Raw genomic sequence first — 20,714 nt, 5'->3', positions numbered from 1 at the left:
CCAGCAGAAAAAGTTTTCCACAAGAAGAGGCATCCTGAATTCTAACTTTCAGCCTCCTAATCTATGAGATAATAAATGTGTTTGCTAAAGCCATCTTTAGATAATGACAGTCTGAAATAAAGTTCCCACGGAAGTAGATCATGTTCTATTAAACTCAGTTTGCATGAACAGAACAATCACAAACAAGTAGAGATAAAGTGGAATTCTTAAATGGTTCATGCCTACTCTTAACCCAGGTACCTTTGCTCCAACTGTTCCAAGAACTTCAAATATATGCTAACTCCTCAGTAAATATACTCTTTATGGTCATCTTTATGGTCATCAATATACCCATCAACTAATCATATAATTGACACATTATACAAACTCTAGTATTTGTTGGATAAATGAATGGAGGAAAAGGAGGTATTTATACAGTATGTGGCACTGTGGGCTAATGCGTCAGACTGCAAAGTCATTTGAGCTGCAACATTGGTGGCTCAAGCTCACCAACTGCTCCTTGGAAACCATATACACAGTCGCTATGGGTTGGAATCGACTTGATGGCACTTAACAACAACAATAATAACATCATGATTACAGATTCAATTCAAGTAGGATCCAGACTACACTATTCTGTCCCTTAATTTTTAGTGCAGTAGCAAGTTTTGTTTGTTTGTTTGTTTGTTTTTTAATAAAGCTAAGCAGTATTCAAATGAGCTCTGGTAGCGTAGTGGTTACTAATTGGGCTGCTAACCTCAGGGTCAGCAGTTCGAAACTACCAGCTGTTCCGCGGGAGAAAGATGAGGCTTTCTGCTCCTATAAAGATGTATAGCCTCGGAAACCTGTACAGGGTCGCTATGAGTCAGAACCAACTCTCCTGCGTAACAGCTGGTAGTTTCGAACTGCTGACCTTGAGGTTAGCAGCCTGATTCGTAACCACTACACTACCAGAGCCCACCAAACAGTATTCATGGAATAAGGCACAGCAGCATGTTAAATGGGAAAGTCAACATAAAGTCGTAACTTTGAGAAAGTCATAAAGATAACTTTCCCTGATATGCCAATATCATCCTTACTACTAACACCACCAATGCCTATGTATGTCAATGTTTCTAACGAAGTTATCCAATAAAACTACATAATTCCCCAAAAGTCAAATTACTTCTTGTCTTTGCTGCTGCTGTTCTTAGGTGCCATCAAGCTGGTTCTGATGCTATGTTGTGCACAGCAAACCTATGTACAACAGAATGAACCAGTGCCTAACCCTGTGCCATTCTTACTATCATTCCTATGTTTGAGCCCTTTGTTCAGTTACTGTGTCAATCCATCTCCTTGACGGTCTTCCTCCTTTTTGCTGATCCTCTAACCAAGCATGATGTCCTTTCCCAAGGCTCTGGTGGCACTTTAGGATAACCATTAGACTAATAACTGCAAGGTTGGCCACCCAGCTACACTGTAGGAGAATGATGAGGTTTTCTGCTTCCATAAAGATTTACAATCTCAGGAACTCTATACAGGGTCACGAAGAGTTGGAATCAACTCAATGGTAGTAGGCTTGTTCTTTTCTGGCTCATTCCCTCCTGATCACATCTTCAAAGACAGTAAGATAAAGTTTTGCCATCATCCCTTCTAAGGAGCACATCCTGGCTATGCATCCTACAGATTTATTCATTCTCTGGCAGTATATTAAAAATTCTTCGCAAACACCATAGTTCAAAGCATCAATTCTTCTTCAGTCTTCCTTGTTCATTTTCACATTCCATTGAGTGACCTTTCTTTGGAATGGGCACAAATATGGATAGCTCCTCCAACTGGATGACAAGCTAGCTGTCTTCCACATTTCTTGGCATAGATGAATGAGCAACTCCAATGCTGCATCAGTTTGTTAAAAGACTTAACTTTGTATTCTGTCAATTTCTGTTTATTGTTTATTGCCAATGCCTTCAGTACAGTTTGGACTTCTTCCTTTAATACCATCACTTCTTGGTCATATTGAACATCAACTAATTCTTTTTGATATAGTCACTCTGTTCCTTCCATCTCCTTTTGATGCTTGCATCATTCAATATTTTGTCCATAAAAATCCTCCAGTATTGTTAACCTGAGATTTGAAAGTTTTCTTTGGTTCTTTCAGCTTGAGTAATACTGAGCATGTTCATTCCTTTTGGTTTTCTAACTCCTGGTCTTCACACATTTCATTATATTTTACTTTTTGTCTTCTTGAGCTGCCCTTTGATACTTTCTATTCAGTTCTTTTCCTTCATCATTTCTTCCAGTTACTACAGCTTCATTACGTTCAAGAGCCAGTTTGAGAGTCTCTTCTGACATACATTTTTGCTCTTTCTTCCCCTTCATTTTACCGACCTTTTGTTTCCTTCATGTACGTCTTTGATGTCATCCCACAACTCTTCTAGTCTTTGGTTATTACTGTTTAATACATCAAATGTACTCTTGAGATGGTCTCTAAATTCAGGTGGATATACTCAAGGTCGTAATGTAGGATAAGAATGGACTGTAAATCACAAAGTTGGTGGTTCAAACCCACCAGCTGCTCCTTGGAAACCCTATACAGGGTCAGTATGAATCGGAATCAACCTGATGGCACTCAACAACAATACTCAAGGTTAACGTTTTGTCTCTCGTGGACTTGTTTTAATTTTCTTAACTTTTAATTTTGTCTTAATTTTCTTCTGCTTCAGCCTCAAATTGCATATGAACAACTGATGATCAGTTCCACAATGGGCCCTGGTCTTGTTTGGGTGATTATACTGAGTGTCTCCATAGTCTTCGCACAAATGTAGTCAATTTGATTTCTGTATATTAAAACTGATGGGATCCAACGGGGGTATAGTCACCTTTTATGTTACTGAAAATGGCATTTGCAATGAATTAAATCATTGGTCTATCATGTAATCTCCAGCATCATTTCTGTCACGAAGGCCATATTTTCCAACTACTTATCTTTCTTTCCTCTTTGTTTTGCATTTAGTCACTAAGAATTACTGATGTATCTTGATTGCATGTTTGATCAATTTCAGATGAAGGAAGTGGGCAGAATTCTTCAATTTCATCATCACTGGATTTAGTGTTTACTGTGTACATTTGAATAATAATGGTATTAACTAGTCTTCCTTGTTTGCTGCTGTTAAGTGTCATCCACTTGATTCTGACCCATAGCAACCCTGTATAGGGTTTCCAAGGAGCAGCTGGTGAGCTTGAACCGCCAACCTTGCAGTTCAAATGGCTTTGCAATCTGGTGCATTAACCCACAGCGCCACACCAGGACTCCTTGTAGGCTTATGGATATTATCCTATCACAGACAGCACTGCACTTTAAAATACAACTTCAAATGAACTTTTTGAAGAGAAATGCAAAGCCATTCCTTTTGCATTTGTCATTCTCAGCATAGTAAATCCTATGAATGTCAACTTCAAAATGGCCAGTCATAATACATTGCAGCTCACTAATGCCTAGGATATCAATCCTTATGCACTGCATTTCATTTTGACAACTTCCAGTTTTCATAGATTCATACTTCGTATAGTCCATGATCCAATTATAAATGGATGTTTACAGTTATTTCTTCTCATTTTGAGCTGTGTTCCAACAGCAAATGAAGCCACCCAAAACTTTACTCCATCCCCATCATTAAGGTCAACTCTACCTTGAGAAGGCAACTCTTCCCCAGTCATATTTTGAGTACCTTCCAACCTGACGCTCATTTTATGGGCAATGTAGGTCAGACCATGGGAGCAGAAAGCCTTATCTTTCTCCTGCAGAGCAGCGGGTGGGTTTGAACTTCTGAGCTTGTGATTATCATCCCAGTGCTTATCCTACCTACACAGCCAACAGGTTTCCTATTCAAATTAAGCCCTAAAAGTAAAGCACCGTTCTTTTGAAATCATTAGGATATATGGTGGTGCAATCTGGTAGTGTAGTGGTTACGAATCAGGCTGCTAACCTCAAGGTCAGCAGTTCAAAACTACCAGCTGTTCGGCGGGAGAATGATGAGGCTTTCTGCTACTGTAAAGATTTACAGCCTCGGAAATCCTGTGCAAAGTCACTATTGAGTCGGAACCGACTCCACGGTACTTAACAACAACAACGGGTTAAATATTTGGTTGCTAAATGCAATGTCAGCAGTTGGAATCTGTCAGCTGCAACTTGGGAGAAAAGAGACTTTCTGCTCCCATAAAGATTTCAGCTTCAGAAACCCAACACAGGGTTGCAATAAGTTGGAATTGACTTTATAGTAATGGGTTTGGGTATGAGGCATAAGAAAAATTGATACAAAGTGTGCTGCTTGCAAGGAATAATATACCATGAACTACCAGAAAAACGAACAAATCGGTCTTAGAAGCAAACAACCAAAACACTCCTTAGAAGTGAAGCTGGTGAGACTTTAGCTCACTTACTATGGGCATGTCATCAGGAATGACCGATTGCTAAAAAAAAAACCATCATGCTTGGTAAGGCAAAGGGCCAATGAAAATGGGAAATTCTCAATGACACTGACACAACAGCTACAACAATGGAATCAACTATGCCAATGATCAGAAAGATAGCACAGGACTAAGCAACATTTTGTTCTATTAAACATAAATTCTCCATGATTTGCAGACAACTAACAATAAAGCTCCAAGTCTGAGACAGCACTATGCCATCTAGGTAATTTTTCCAGATGGAATTATTATTAAAAGTGATAAGAAATTATTAAATGAAATCCTGGTGTGGCGCTGCATGATAATGCACTGAAGCACAAGGTAGGTTTGAATCACAGGGTCACAGGTTCAAACTTACCCGCTGCTCCTCGGAAACCCTATACAGGGTTGCTATGAATTGGAATCAACTTGACAGCACTTAACAATAAAAACAATTATCAAATAAAGTAACTATTTTCACAACTAACTATCCTCTTCCATTAAAAAGGCATTTTTAAGTAGTTTAAACTTTAAAAGAAAAAAAGAATTCGGAACAACATAAAAAGTATGGCACTGTAGGATCAGCATTGGACTTTTAACTACAAAGTCAGTAGTTCAAACCTATCAGTAGCTCCTTGGGAGCCTTATTTAGGGACATTGTGAATCAGAGCTGACTCAGTGGCATGGAACTTTAAACAACATACAATTTGAATCAAGGAGCCCTGATAGCACATTGATTAAACTGCCTGTCTGCTAACTGAGAGGTTGGAAGTCTGAACCCACCTGCTGCTCTATCGAAGTATGTGGCAACAATCTACTTCCATACAGAATACAACCTTGGAAACTCTATGAGGCAGTTTTAATCTGTTCTCAGGGTCACTTTCAAATGGCATTTATTTGATGGCAATGGATTTGGGGATTTTCTTTTATTTTTTTGGTTACAGGTTTAATCTGACAAAAGTTACCTAACCCATCCTCATCCTATTAATCACAGTACTCAGTTAAGTCAAAACTTAGATCTATCATTCTCTCACTAAAATCTGAAGGGCTAGTTACCAATAGAGAGCAATTCTGGAAAAAATGTATTTAAGTACAATCTCTTTCCCTGACACATTGTTTGCTTACACCTCAATGTATAACAAGAGTAGAATGAAACTAGGAACCACAGGGAGGAAGAGAAATAACTGCTGTTTCATGGAAGAGATTGCAATCACTGAGGTGGAACAAAGTGTATGACTGTAAAACTAATGACTCTCACTCAATTCACAGTAACAAGTTAAAAAAAAAAGCAAACAAACACTGAAAGTCCCTTCCCAGATTACTTCTTTTATTCCTAGAAGATATGTTTCTTATAAGGAGCTTTGGTAGTGTAGTGGTTACGAATCGGGCTGTTAACCTCAAGGTCAGCAGTTCGAAACTACCGGCCATTCGGTTGGAGAAAGATGAGGCTTTTTGCTCCCGTAAAGGTTTACAGCCTCAGAAACCCTGTACAGGGTTGCTATGAGTCAGAACCAACTCCACGGCACATAACCACCAAGAGACTAAGATTTATTTCTCCCTTTTAGTTACCCCTATTATTCTGGTGTGGTGCTGTGGGTTAATGCACTAGACTGCAAAGTCAGTTTGAACTTCAAGGTTGGTGGTTCAAGCTCACCAGTTGCTCCCTGGAAACCCTCTCTACAGGGTCGCTATGAGTCAGAACCGACTCGACAGCACTTAACAACAACAACAACAATTGTGGCACTGTGGGTTAATTCTCCAGAATGCAAAGCCATTTGAACTGCAAGGTCGGCAGTACATGCTCACCAACTGCTCCTCAGAAACCCTATACAGGGTTGCAACGGGTCAGAACCGACCCGACAGCACTTAACAACAACAACAACAACATTGTGGTGCTGTATAGTCCTGGTGTGGAGCTGCGGGTTAATGTGCCAAACTGCAAAGCCATTTGAACTGCAAGGTCAGCAGTTCAAGCTCACCAGCTGCTCCTCAGAAACCCTATACAGAGTTGAGATGCATTAGAACTGACTCAACAACACTTAACAACACCACTGTGGCTGTGGAGCTCTAGGATAATGCACTGGACTTCAAGGTTGGTTTGAACTACAAGGTCGGTGGTGGTTCAAACTCACCAGCCACTCTTTGGAAACTCTATACACAGTCACTAAGAGTCAGAAACAACTTGATAACACTTAACAACAACAACAAAGTTCATTTTGGGGACCATGGTGGTTCCATATAATCAGCACGACTATGAACCACAAGGTCAGTGGTTCGAGACCGGCTTTCACTCTTTGGGTGAAAGAGGAGGTTTTCTGCTCCTACAAAGAATTAAAGCCGTGGAAACCCTATACAGAGCCGCTGTGAGTCAAAACCAACTAGACAACACTTAACAATAACAAAAAAGCTCACTTTATCCCATATAAAAATGTTGCAGATTTGAAACTTCGGCTTCCAGTATGACAGAGAATTGGTACCACACCGTTCCTCTTCTCATGAACAACTACTTGTTGTTGTTGTTAAGTGCGGTTCCAACTCATAGTGACTCTGTATAGAGTTTCCGGGGAGTGGCTGGTGAGGTTGAACTGCTAACCTTGCTGTTCACACCAGCCTTATGATAGAGTGCATATCTTACAGCTCCTACAGCACCACAGGTCTCCAACTAAACTAGAGAAGCGGATGCAACTGTTTTCAGGTACTGGATAATAGGCAGAGCAAGAAAGAGGAGGGAATCTCAAAATGTTAGTCTACAATCACTGTAGTTTTCTTTTAAAGGACAATTTCCCATTGTGGCACAAACTGGAGTCCAAGAGTACAACTAGGAGGTGGAGAGCAAATGGAAAACTAACTTACTCTGTAAATTTTCATCCACACCACAATGAAAAACAAAAGGGCACCAGATAGGGAGAGATTAGGGCACTAAAGAGGAGGGAGCTATTCAGAGGAAAATGAAATAGGTTTCTACAAGGATAGTTTGCAAATCCTTAGCATAGTGTTTGTGGCTGTGTGCCGTGGAGTTGATTCCAACTCACTGCAAGTTTCTAGAGGTTTTCCGAGGCTATAAATCTTTACGGGAGCAGAAAGCCTCATCTTTCTCCTGTGGAGCCACTGGTAGTTTCAAACTGTTGATCTTGCAGTTAGCAACCCAACTACTAACCCACTATGCTACCAAATCTCCTTAAATCTTTAGCATGTTATTGTTAGGTGCCACTGAGTCAGTACCGACTCATAGCAACCTTATGCACCTAAGAATGAAACACTGCCCGATCTTGGGCCAACTTCACAATTGTTGCCATGTTTGAGCCCACTGATGCTGCCACTTTGCCAAACCATCTTGCTGGGGGTTTTCCTCTTTTTCTCTGACCCTCCACCTTACCAAACATGATATCCTTCTCCAGTGACTGGCCCCTCCTGACAATATGTCTGAAGTCTGAGAAACGTAGTTTGGCCATCTTGGCCTCCATGGAGTACTTTGGCTGCACTTCTTCTAACACAGACCTGTTGGTTCTTTTGGTAGCCGATGGCACTTTCAATATCCTATTCCAACACCATAACTCAAAAGCATCAATTCTTCTATGGTCTTCCTTATTCACTATCCAGCTTTCGCATCCATATGAGGTTACTGAAAACACCATGGCTTGCTTGGGTCAGGCACACCTTAAGTCTTCAATCTGACATCTTTGCTCTTCAACACTTAAAAAAGTTCCTGTGCAGCAGATTTGCCTAATGCAATACGTCATCTGATCTCTTGACTGCTGCTTCCGCAAGTGTTGATAGTTGACCCAAGAAGAATGAAATTCTTGACAATTTCAATCTTTTCTCCGTTGATAAGAATGTTGTTTATCTACCACTCATGTGTCAGTTTGTTGTATTGTGGTGGCTTGTGAGATGCTGTGATTCTGGAAGCTATGCCACTGGTATTTTAAATACCAGCAGGGTCACCCATGGCGGACAAGTTTCAGATGAGCTTACAGACAAAGACAGACTAGGAAGAAGGAGTGACGAACTACTTCTGAATACTTAGTCACTGAAAACCTTATGAAGAGCAGAGAAATCTTTAACATAGGCAGGGCATAACTACACTAGGCTTTTTGCATTAGAGTAATGACTAAGATGGAACAGAAATACACCCTTTTTACTTATCAACATGGCTAGGTTCCAAAGACTAAGATATTATGTGAAAATTAGTACTATGTCAAAATAGAGGATAACCATATCAGATCACAAAATAGAGGATAACTACGTCATTACATGACTGCCAAATTATATTAACACATAACTGTCTGAGAACTAGTGCCCAGCCAAATTGGCACATCACAGCCAGTGTTACTCTTGCCTAGTACCTCAGCATTCTTACTGCCATATGTGCATCATTAATGTGAAAAATTATCAGATAGATTTTTTACAATAGAAAAAAACGTGAACTGTCTGTCATTAAGACAATTAATAAGAAAGAAGTAGGTGTACTATAAGTCAAGCAATGTAGGAAAACACTGGAGGCCCAACCAAGATAGAGTAAACAGACTTTAGTGTCCTGGGCATCATTTTAAAACACTAGAAAGGTTTTACATTAGAATAAAATCCATGCTCAGAATAAGATCTACCTAATAAACCATGGAGTCCTGGTGTGGGGCTGTGGGTTAATGCACCAGACTGCAGCGTTTGAACTGCAAGGTCAGCGATTCAAGCTCACCAGCTGCTCCTCAGAAACCCTATACAGGATCGCTATGGGTCGGACCCAACTCAAATGCACTTCACAACAACAACAACAAAGCATATAACTTATTAAGCTCCAATAAAATCTATAGGGAACCAGGGTTTAGAGATTGAATCCTATTATGTTACAGGGCCTTGGGAAACCCCTTGAGTTTCCTACAAATCCATCCTAATAAAGCGTAAAACCAAACCTGTACAATTTTAGGGAATCACAGTGGGTCTACAGGATATACACTGGACGGAGAAATGCAAGGTTGGAGGTTCGAGCCCACCAGCTATCCTGCATGAGAAAGATAAGGCTTTCTGTTTCCAAAAAATGATTTTCGGCCCTGGAAACCAAATACAGGGTCACTATAAGTCAGAACAGATTAAACAGCACTTAACAACAACCTAACAACAACACAATTTTAAGGTTTTCAGTCAATAACTAAAATGCGTACCAAAACAAAAATCAACACTCCAAAAATTAATTAAAACAAAATATGCCACTCTTTACAATGTACCACCAACACTATTAGTATATAATAAAAAATTACTAGACAATCAATGAAACAAGAAAATGTGACCCATAAGAAAAAAATAAGTCTACAGAAACTGACCTTAAAGGAAGCCCAGACGTTGTATTTAGTAGATTTTAGAGTATTAATAAGTTATGGGTTCCCAAAAGTAAAATATATGTATGTGTGTTTATGGTCATATTGATCTTTATTTGATACCATTATACTACTCTGCAGGAAATGAATAGATATGCTGCCTTAGTTTTCACTGTTTCATATCTTGGTTAATATGTTATGTGATATACTTTCAAACTCCAAAACAGACCTCAAATATTCCTTCTCTTCCTTTCAACAGCATCATCCTAGTCCAAGTCATTACTCTAAAAGCATCTAAATTGGTCTCCTAAATTTCTCTTTTGCTCTTCTCGAATTCCTTGATCACAGTGGCGCCTATGATGCTTTTAAGACACAAACTGATCATGCCATTTCCCTGCTAAAAGTCTTGGGTAGCTTCCCCTTGTACACAGAGCATAAAGCGAGAATCCCCAGAGTGGCCCACAAGGCCTAAAGAGGACTGGCCCCTGCCTACCTCTTCAGCCTCGTTTTGTGACACTCTTCTTCCTTCTCTAAGCTGCAGCCTTCAGAGTTATCTCAAATGTGCAAGGTTCTTTCTACATCACGACTTTGACGCTGTCTTTCCAATTAGGATAACACTCTTATCCACATTCTCGCTCATCTCTCACCTACCTAATTTCAGATTAAATATATCTTCCTCAGGACTCCCCTTATGCAAATCAGATGTTTGTAATACTCTATCATAGAACCTTGTGTTTACTCCTTTGCCCTGATTCAATTTTTAAAAAATATTTATTTGGCTGTTGAGAATATAAACAGCAAAACATATACCAGTTCCGCCATTTTTATATGTGTAAATCAGAAACACTATTGATTACATTCCACTGTGCAACCATTCTGACCCTCCCTCCTTTTTAAAGTTGTTCCTCCTCCATTAACAAACTCACTGCCCCCAAGGTTCCTATTAAGTCTTTCAAGTTGCTGTTGTCACTTTGACCCTATATGGTGCTGTTGTTAGGTGCCGTTGAGTTGAATCCAATTCATAGCGGCCATGTGTGTAACAGAGCGAAACACTGCCCAGTCTTATGCCAACCTCACAATTGTTACACTTGAGCCCATTGCTGCTGCCATTGTGCCAATCCACCCAACCTGCTTCCAGCACTGTATCTGATTTTGTTGTTGTTAAGTGCCACTGAGTTGGTTCTGAGAAGCATGTATAGGGTTTCCGAGGAGCAGCTGGGGAGTCTGAACAGTGACCCTGAAGATGAGTGCTTATCCTCAGTATCTCTGACAATATTCTGGTGCTAATAGTGTTCCACTACTATTCATAAGGTTTTCAGTGCACAAACATTCAGAAGTAATCCATTTCTCTTTCTTCCTAGTCCTAAATCTGCAAGCTCTGTTGCAGGAAGACATGTCCCAAATGGGAGAAAGAAATAACCCGAACACCAGTGATATTACAGGAAGAGACTTTATTGCTGGCACAGCAGCAGTGGACGAATGTCCCAAAGAATCTAAGCTCCCTGAAATAGCTTTTGTTCTAGCTTTACATAGGATTACATAGGGCAAAGTGGTGAGACCACCTTGTTACTTTCTCATTGGCGGTTCTTGGATAAGTGGCTTTTTACAAAAGCAGAAGAAGCTGTTAGTTTCCTTTGTGTGTGACCTAGGCGTCAAGGTCTTAAGGCCACAATGGGTCACCCTACTGGCACTCAAATACCAGTGGCATAGCTTCCACCATCACAGCAACACAAAAGTCACCACAGTATGACAAACTGACTGACAAGTGGTGGCTGATCCTATATAGACAGTACTTAGAAAATGTGTAAACAGATAAGAATCTCAGCAGAGAAACTGAAACTATAAAAAAGAACCAAATGGAGAAAAAACAAATCACCCAAAAACCCAGAGCCTAGTACGAACCCTAGGACTTAAAAGTATAACAACTAATATTAAAAAGTCACTGAATGAGTTCAGCAGGAGACTGGAGATAACATACGAAAGAGTCAACGAACTGGACAGATTACTCCTTGCTTATCAACTACCTTGTCATCTGATATTTCATATTTATGACAATAATAAAAATTTACTACTTGCCCTACTTTGTACACTAATAACATATATCTGGCAGTACTGATCACTGATGGCTAGGTGAGAGTAACTCTGGTTGTGATGCTTAAGGTTATGTATTTACTTGGCAGGACCATGATTCTCAGTGGTTTGGCAGTTTTGTAGTCATGTAGTCATCCTCCATTTATGTGTAACACTGATTTTTTTCGTAACAACCTGGTCTTTAGAACCTCTGTCAAGAGGTGAGGAGCAAATATACAACAGGAGGCTAAGGAGAATGAAGCAGAAAAAGTACTTGAAAAATTAATGGTTAAAATTGCATTAAGTTTGGTGAAAAGCACCATTTTCTAGATTCAAAAAACTCAGCAAACCCCCAACAAAATAAATACAAAGAAACCCACATATTATGGCTAAACTGCTGAAAACCAAAGGTAAAGAGAAAATCTTTTAAACAGTCACAAAGCATGTCACATACAGATGAACAATATTTTTCATCATAGTGGAAGACAAAATATAACAAAATAACATTTTAAGGGGCTGAAAAGAAAATAAATCAACTCAGAATTCTCTGTCCAGAGAAAATACACTTCAAACACAAGAGAAAAAAAAACACCACTTTCTCACATATATGAAAGCTGACAGAATTCATCTTAGACAGCTGTGCTTTACAGGAAATTATAAAGGCTACTCTTTAGGGTGAAGGGAAGTGACACCAGACACAAATGTACAACTTAAGAAAGAAAAGGGCAACCAGAAATTATTAAGTAGTAAAAATAAAAGTGTATTTTCTTTCTTCTCATAATTCCTTGAAATAAAACTATCAGTTTAAAGCAAGAAGAGTAACACTGTAAGGAGTGGTTTATAACATATAGAAAAGGTAGGGCAGCTAAAACACAAAAGATTGAGAAATTATATATATATGTATATATATATTAAAAGGAATTATTTTAAATTCTATTTGTAAATTGAGAATGGGGAAATAGAAAGTATCACAGATGAACTGGGAAATAGGAGGTGTAAAGTAAGAAGTAAAAAGGGTCAAGTATAAAGCAGTGGTACAATACTGACTCTAAATAGACTTTAGTAACTTAAGGATGAATATTATTCGCCCTAGAGCAACTACTAAAAAAGTATTAATAAAAAGACGTATAGCTCTTCTGGTCCCTAACGTGCCGGGAGCTGCAGGCGTCAGTGTAGAACCAGTGCATGGCCAAGTCCAAGAACAACACCACACACAACCAGTCCCGAAAATGGCACAGAAATGGTATCAAGAACCCCCGATCACAACGATATGAGTCTCTCAAGGGGGTGGACCCCAAGTTTCTGAGGAACATGCACTTTGCCAAGAAGCACAACAAGAAGGGCCTGAAGAAGATGCAGGCCAACAACGCCAAGGTCATGGATGCACGTGCTGATGCTATCAAGGCTCTCATAAAGCCCAAGGAGGTCAAGCCTAAGATCCCAAGGGATGTCAACTGCAAGCTCAGTCAACTGGCCTACATTGCCGATCCCAAGCAGGGGAAGTGTACTCGGGCACGCACTGCTAAGGGTCTGAGGCTCTGTTGGCCAAAGTCCAAGGCCAGTGCTAAAACTAAGGCTGAAGCTTCAACCAAGGCCTCAACTAAAGCTCCAGCCAAGGCTTCAAGTCCAGCCCCAGCCAAGGCCTCACCTCAGGCTCCTAAAGGTGCCCAGGCCCCCACAAAGATGGAATAGAGTTCTCCATCTGAGGGCAGACCCTTTGGGCTACCATCTGTATGGAGTTGGTGTCCTCCTGTGCTATTTGTACAAATAAATCTGAGGCAGGAGAAAAAAAAAAAAAGATGTATAGCTAAGAAGGCAATAGGGAAAATATTCAGAAGTGAAAATATTCAGAAGTACTCAATTACAGGCAGTCCCCAAGTTACACAGAAATCTGTTCCTGTCTTTAAGAATTTGTAGGCCAGTTGGAACAGGCTCCTATGGTTCTTATTGAATCTTTGCAATGACTTAAAAGCTTCATGTACAGCAAGTGAAGGTAACTGTGATGAAAATTTGTTGTGAAGGAATTGGTTCAATTGTTTCAAAGTGAGGGCAAATTTATATAACATTAAAATCGAGCTTCAAAGAAGGCACTGTCCCATTCAAAGATGGAGGCCAACTGCTCTACTATGAATGTGTGTAACTTTCTACAGTCCTTCAAAAATCCAATCTTATGCATCAGAATGATGAAAGGGCTCATACACCTCTTCTGAGTTTCCCCCGTTCTAGGACTTCAACCCATACATTTTCCTATTGCAGTTGCATGATGAATCACTCAAATTGTAAAAATCCCGGTCTGCTCCTATTTCGCTTCGATGCAAGACAGAATTGGTCTGAAGCCCTGTATTAGAGGATGGGCAGGAGTTGTCCATTTCTCAGACATTCATAACTCAAGGACTTCCTGTAACTCAAAAGTTAGCAGTAAAGGAGCTACAGATAAACAAACTCAAAAGGAACCAATGAAACAAATGTAAAAACATACTCCATAATTACATTAAAGGTAAATGGATGAAACATCCTAAATAAATGGCACACTGTCACATTAAGTGTTTTTAAAATCAAGTACCAGCTATACACAATCTATAAGATGCATTTAAACTTAAAGATTCAAAAAGATTATGAATAAAAATGAAAAAAAGATATACCACATATAATAACTAAGATTTTGTGTCAACTTGACTGGGCCAGGATTTTCAGTGATTTAGCAGTTAAGATGTAGTTATCACCTCCATGACAAGATCTAAAACAATACAAGTAACACCATGATATGATGTGATGTGATCAACCTTGATCTGATGTGATTATCCTATGTGTTGTGACTCCTCCCTTGTATGATGTTAATGAGGCTGGATGCATCTATTAAGATGATGTATCTTGAGCTAATCTCCTTTGAAACATAAAAGGATAAAGAAGTCGATCACTCAGTTCACAATAAAAACTTAACAAAAAATTCAAAACACACAAAAGAAAAGAAAAAGTAATAAAAGATCTGAACAGTACTATCAACCAATTTGATATAATTGACACAAAACATTACAACACAACATAAAACTGCAGCATAAGTATGGAATATTAATAAAATAAATATGGAATATATGCTGGGTCATAAAATAAATCCCACACTTCTAAGTAATCCATAAATAAATGGTAATTCTATGATCTTCTTCCACATTTTCATTCCTTTCATTCACTCTTAAGTCCACAGCAGTTTCTGGACTTCAGTATCTTTCATTCCTCAAGGGTACAGGCCAGCCCTCTGTTGGCTCATCTTTTAGATTTTCCCAACCTTCCTTAATACACTTGACCCATTCAAAAACTGTTGTTGCATGTGGAACCACATTCCCACAATTCGTTGCAAAAGCTTCAATGATTCGGGATGATGTTCACTTGAGTTTTGTTAAAAATTTGTTATCAGCCCTAACCTCAAAATTGTTTTTATCCATGACACAAAAATCATCTCTTATTTTTGCACGTTCCCTAATTAAAGCAAGACAACTGTATTACTGAGAGAGCTTTTCTGCAACTATCCAAACTCACTGCAGAGACATGTGTAAACATGTTTTGTTTGGAATAAACCTGAGCATGTATGAACTGGAACCCAAGTAGTTAATACTTTCTGACCCTCATATTTATTACAAAATATATTACAGGAACCACTATTTAAAGAAAAGTTAATAAGCTTTTCAAAAGTTGTTGTTATGTGCCGACTCATAGCGACCCTGTACAGGGTTTCCGAGGCTGTATATCTTTATGGGAGCAGAAAGCCTCATCTTTCTCCCGTGGAACAGCTGGTAGTTTCAAACTGCTGACTGTGAGGTTAGCAGCCTTATTTGTAACCACTATGTCAAAAGTAAAAAGGTATTTTTAAGCAATTGTACTTTTCCATTTCTATATTTGGATTTTTGTATTTAAACATTTTTTAAAAAAAGGGAAGCCCTTTTTCATTTAAGTATCCACTTAAGATTTTATCTCAACTATAAAATTCAAAAAATGGCCTCATTTTTAAGCATCTAATTTACAATTCTTATTTCATTTAGAGTAATCACAACACTGAGGATCATTTTGTAGAAGTATAACCACTCAGTGGTAGTTCAGGTTACAATATGTGAAAAGAAATCTCGATAGCAAGCACTCTCTTGTTCTAGGTCTCAAAGACCCAACAGTCAAATCTATAAATAAACCAACTAAATCAGTCTGCACACCTCACCCATGCTTCCACAAATCCCAAAGGCACCTACACTAAACAGTGTCTGCTTTGCTACTGACCAGCCTGTAAAACCATATGCCTACTGCCTATTAAAAATACCTTGTTTTCACTCAAGCATGCATTGCTGCTGTGATTACTTCACCTTTGTACCTTGTTTCACCCCCACCTTGCTCCCCCCAGTCCACAGGCTTGGACTCCTCTTTCTCCCTCTTCATTACTCTTCGTTGTTGCTAGTTGCTGTAGAGTGAAGTCCAACTAACAGCTACTCCATGTGTTTAATAAGCCCCAGTAAGAACTGTTCCATAGAATTTTCAAGGCAGGTTTGTTACACTAGACCAAGGGTGAGGAACCTTTATTTTGCCAAAATTTCTAACGTCACTCATGGGCCATACAAAATCATCAACTTAAAAATTAGCCTTCTATAATTAGTCAAACATTTCATTAACTTACTCCCTAATGTGATGAGGCATGGCACTAGTAAGCACTGGATCACAAAGTAGGTTTGACCCTCAAGGTCGGCAGTTAAAACTCACCGGTTGCTCCTCAAAAATCACTATGAGTTCCCAATGGAGTCCTGGTGTGGTGCTGTGGGTTAATGCACTGGACTACAAGGTTGGTTTGAACTGCAAGATCAGCGGTTCAAGCTCACCAGTCACTCCCAGAAACCCTATACAGACTCACTATGAGTCAGAACCGACTTGACAACACTTAACAATAACAACAAAATGAGTCACAATGACTCTTATTGGCACTTAACAACAACAATGTGATGTCTGGAACTGCGGTTGCCTGGGCAGGACCAGACCAAATGATTTCACAAGCCTTATATGGCCAGAGGGCCTGACATACCCCACCCCTGCACTTGTTATTGTCATAACGACCCTATGGACAACAGAACAAAACACTGCTGGATTCTGGCCCAGTCTCACAATTGTCGCTATACTTGAGCCCACTGATGTTGCCACTTTGCCAATCCATCTCGCTGGGGATCTTTCTCTTTTTCTCTGACCCTCCACATTACCAGACATGATCTCTTTCTCCAGTGACTGGTCCCTCTGACAAAGTCCAAAGTATGAGAGACAAAGTTTGGTCATACTGACCTCCAAGGAGCGCTCTGGCTGGTTCTTTTGGCAGCCCATGGCACTTTCAATATTCTCCTCCAACACCATAACTCAAAAGCAGCAATTCTTCTATGATCTTCCTGCACTAGACCTACATAATCTTTGTACATCCCAAATGTCTATCATTTTGAAATAAATGTTTTATTCTGACCAGTTTCCCTCCCCTCCCTAAAACAGTAGACCATAAAACATAAAAATTAAAATTCATACTTATTCTTAGGATAAGCATTAGACCACAAATCACAAGGTTGGTAGCTCAAACCCACTGCTCCTTGGAAACCCTACACAGGTTCGCTATAAGTTGGAGCCAACTCAATGGCATTTATCAACAACATTCTTAGGTTAGAACCATTTCAAAAAAAAAAAAAAAAAGACTTCCAGAGATATTATATTCACTTTACTCTTTTCTGGTTTGGGTTATATTCTTGGACAATATATAAAAAGCAACCTGATTTGTAATAAACTTGACATTATTCACTGTTCTAATGTAGTCTCTTGAGGATCTTGGGTAGCATTGTTGTTGTTGTTAAGTACTGTGGAGTTGGTTCCGACTCATAGCGACCCTGTACAGAGTTTCCAAGGCTGTAAATCTTTATGGGAGCACAAAGCCTCATCCTTCTCCCATGGAACCGCTGGTAGTTTCGAACTGCTGACCTTGAGGTTAGCAGCCGGATTAGTAACCACTACGCTACCAGAGCTCCGTAGCATAGTGGTTAAGATTTGGGCTGCAAACCTTAAGGTCAGCAGTTCGAAACTACCAGCCACTCCACGGGAGAAAGATGAGGCTTTCTGCTCCTGTAAAGATTTACAGTTTTGGAAACCCTGTAAAGGTCGCTATGGGTCGGAACCAACTTGACGGTACTTAGGAACAATGTAGTCTTGCCAACGTGTTAAGACTATCTTGTTTCTTAGTGGCCATGGTACAGAGTTTGGGACGTTCTTTTTTTTTTTTTAATAATTAGGCAGTGCCCTATTAATTATACTATTCCTGAGTCCCCAAATCTGCTCTTTATTGACCTTTCTAGAATAATAATATTTACCTTTCAAGGAGATTTTAATCCTGGTAAATTTTTGCACATAGTAAAGTCAGAGGTTACCAGAGAAGAAAGTTTAGAAAATTCTTAGGGTCTAGTTTATCCTATGTTGTTCTTGTTGTTAAATATTATCAAGCTGCTTCCAATTTATAGGGGTTTCTGAGCAGCAGCTATTGGGTTTGAACTGCTGACCTTGTGATTAGCAGTCCAGTGCTTATCCTACAGAACTCCAATGCTTATCCTAGTGCCATGCCACATCACATGCGTTAATGAAATGTTTGACCAAATATAAAAGGCTAATTTTTAAGTTGATAATTTTGTATGGCCCACAGAGAAGGGATAAATTGAAATTATAAATTTTGTTTTACACATGGAGAATTCCTCTTAAAAGGGCTTATATGTCATTCATCTTTGCCTTGCTGGGAAAAAGTCCACAGTAAATGTTGAAAATAGCAATATTCAGACACGTTAAAATGAAGTATTAATGAAAGTTACCTCAATGTTGGCTCATAAAGTCTTTGAGGGTAGGATCCTGGTTTACTGAAACTTAGAACAAGGCAGAATTTAAGTGCTAGCTATGAAGTTAATAAGGTCTTTATAGCACCTGTTGTGAAGCTGAGTCCTAAACCAACAGGGCTTAGTAGTACTTCAGTAATTATGGGCTCCGAGTCACTGGATTGTTTCTACTGGACAAGATTCTTGAGACCTCCCACCACATTTCCTCTTCTTTTCGCAAATGTGGACTATAATAAATAATCACTTAAGGTTTCAGAGGAATAAAGTATGGTGAGGAATAACCTGGGAACTCTAGTCCTAGCTCCACCACTGAGTTTGTGTTGGAATCTCAGTTTTTCTCCTTGGCAAAACTGGGATAACAATACCTGTTCTGTCTACTTAGGTTACCACAAGGATCAAACAAAGTAAATGGGTCATAACATTTTGTAAACAATGAAATGCTCCATTAATAGAGTTCAATGCTATTATACTAAATACTAATGAGCCCTGGTAGGGTAGTGGGTTCCGAGTCAGGCTTCAAACCACTATCTACCAGCTGCGCTTTGGGAGAAATATGAGGCTTTCTGCTCCCATAAAGATTTACAGCCTCTATTTACAGCCTCATAGAAACTCTATGCAGAATCACTATAAGTCAGAACCGACTCCACGGCACACAACCATTACCACCATACCAAACACAGAAAAAAAGACATGGTGATCTGCTCCTGTAAAGACTGTTGTTGTTAAGTACCATCGAGTCGGTTCCGACCCATACTGACCCTGCATAGGGTTTCCAAAGAGCAGCTGGTGAGCTTGAACCACCGACCTAGCAGTTCAAACGGCTTTGCAGTCTGGCGCATTAACCCACAGTGCCACACCAGGGGGAAAACCCTATGGGGTAGAGTTCTGTTCTATCCTATAAGGTTACTATGAATCAGATTCAACTCAACAATACAGAAAAACACACGAAATACTTTGGGCAGGAGTTTGAAAATTATAAGCAGATAAACTTCTTACTTTTGACCCGCTCACTCTAGTGTTTTCTTTTAAATCCACATGTGTAATTACCTCCCTCAGATTTACTAGTTACAATGATGCTTAAATGTCACTTTACAGCACATAAAACCAAACCAAAATCAAACCCACTGCCACTGAGTTGATTCTGAATCACAGCGGCCCTATATAGTTTCCAAAACAGGAGCAGACAGCCTCATCTGGATTAGAACCACCAATCTTGTGATTTACTAATCTAGTGTCACCACAGCGCCTTTTAAATACAGCACATATTAATAGATACATTTGTAACAAAAAGTAAACCCAGACACCTCATTTTGTCTCCTCCCCATGTATAAAACTGATCAACATAAAAAGCTCTGGCTTCCTGGTGTCTCTTAGAATCAGCTACAGATACGTCCATAAAAAATATTAGCCAGTATGGAACAGGATAATTTTAGGTACTACTTTCTATTTCACTGATATTTTTATATATGTTTTATATTTTAAGCTGTGTGCCTTCTAAGACATTTGTCACATGGTTGTACTGATTATAAAGATACTACAACTGCTCTCAAAACATCACTAGGAATTAAGTGTATCAAATGAGCTGGAACACAAAGTCAGTTTGAACCACAAGTAGGTGGGTGAAATCCACCAGCTGTTCCTCTGAAACCCTACAACAGTGTCACTATGGGTCGGAACTGACTTGACGGCACTTAACAACAATAATCACAGACTGCCAGAATTCTGGTGTGGCACTTTAGGATAAGCACTGAATCCTGTATAGTGTTTCCAAGGAGAGGTTGATTGAGTCTGAAGCGCCCATCTGGCAGCAAGCAGTCAGGGCTTATCCTACAGCACCACTATCACCTATTTAGGAGTCCTGGTGGCACTGTAAGTAATGATCTACTAACATCAAGGTCAGTGGCTCAAACTCGCCTGCTGTTCTGTCGGAGAAAGATTAGGCTGACTGATTCAAGAGAGATGTAGTCTCGGAAACCCATACGGAGTCATTATGAGTCAGTATTGCCTCCATGGCAGTAGTTGGTTGGGTGGTTATAGGTCACATTCATTTGCTATA

The 20,714-nt window shown here is 39.5% G+C and overlaps 1 pseudogene; it reads left to right on the top strand.

Moving 5' to 3' along the window:
* The first annotated feature begins 12,968 nt into the window (after positions 1-12,968).
* On the top strand, positions 12,969-13,475 carry LOC102815219 (annotated as a pseudogene).
* Positions 13,476-20,714: the final 7,239 nt, after the last annotated feature.

Source organism: Chrysochloris asiatica, unplaced genomic scaffold, assembly GCF_000296735.1.
Source record: "Chrysochloris asiatica unplaced genomic scaffold, ChrAsi1.0 scaffold00111, whole genome shotgun sequence".
NCBI lineage: Eukaryota > Metazoa > Chordata > Mammalia > Afrosoricida > Chrysochloridae > Chrysochloris > Chrysochloris asiatica.
The sequence above is the reverse complement of the archived record's forward strand: the minus strand, read 5'-3'. Positions and strand labels throughout refer to the sequence as shown.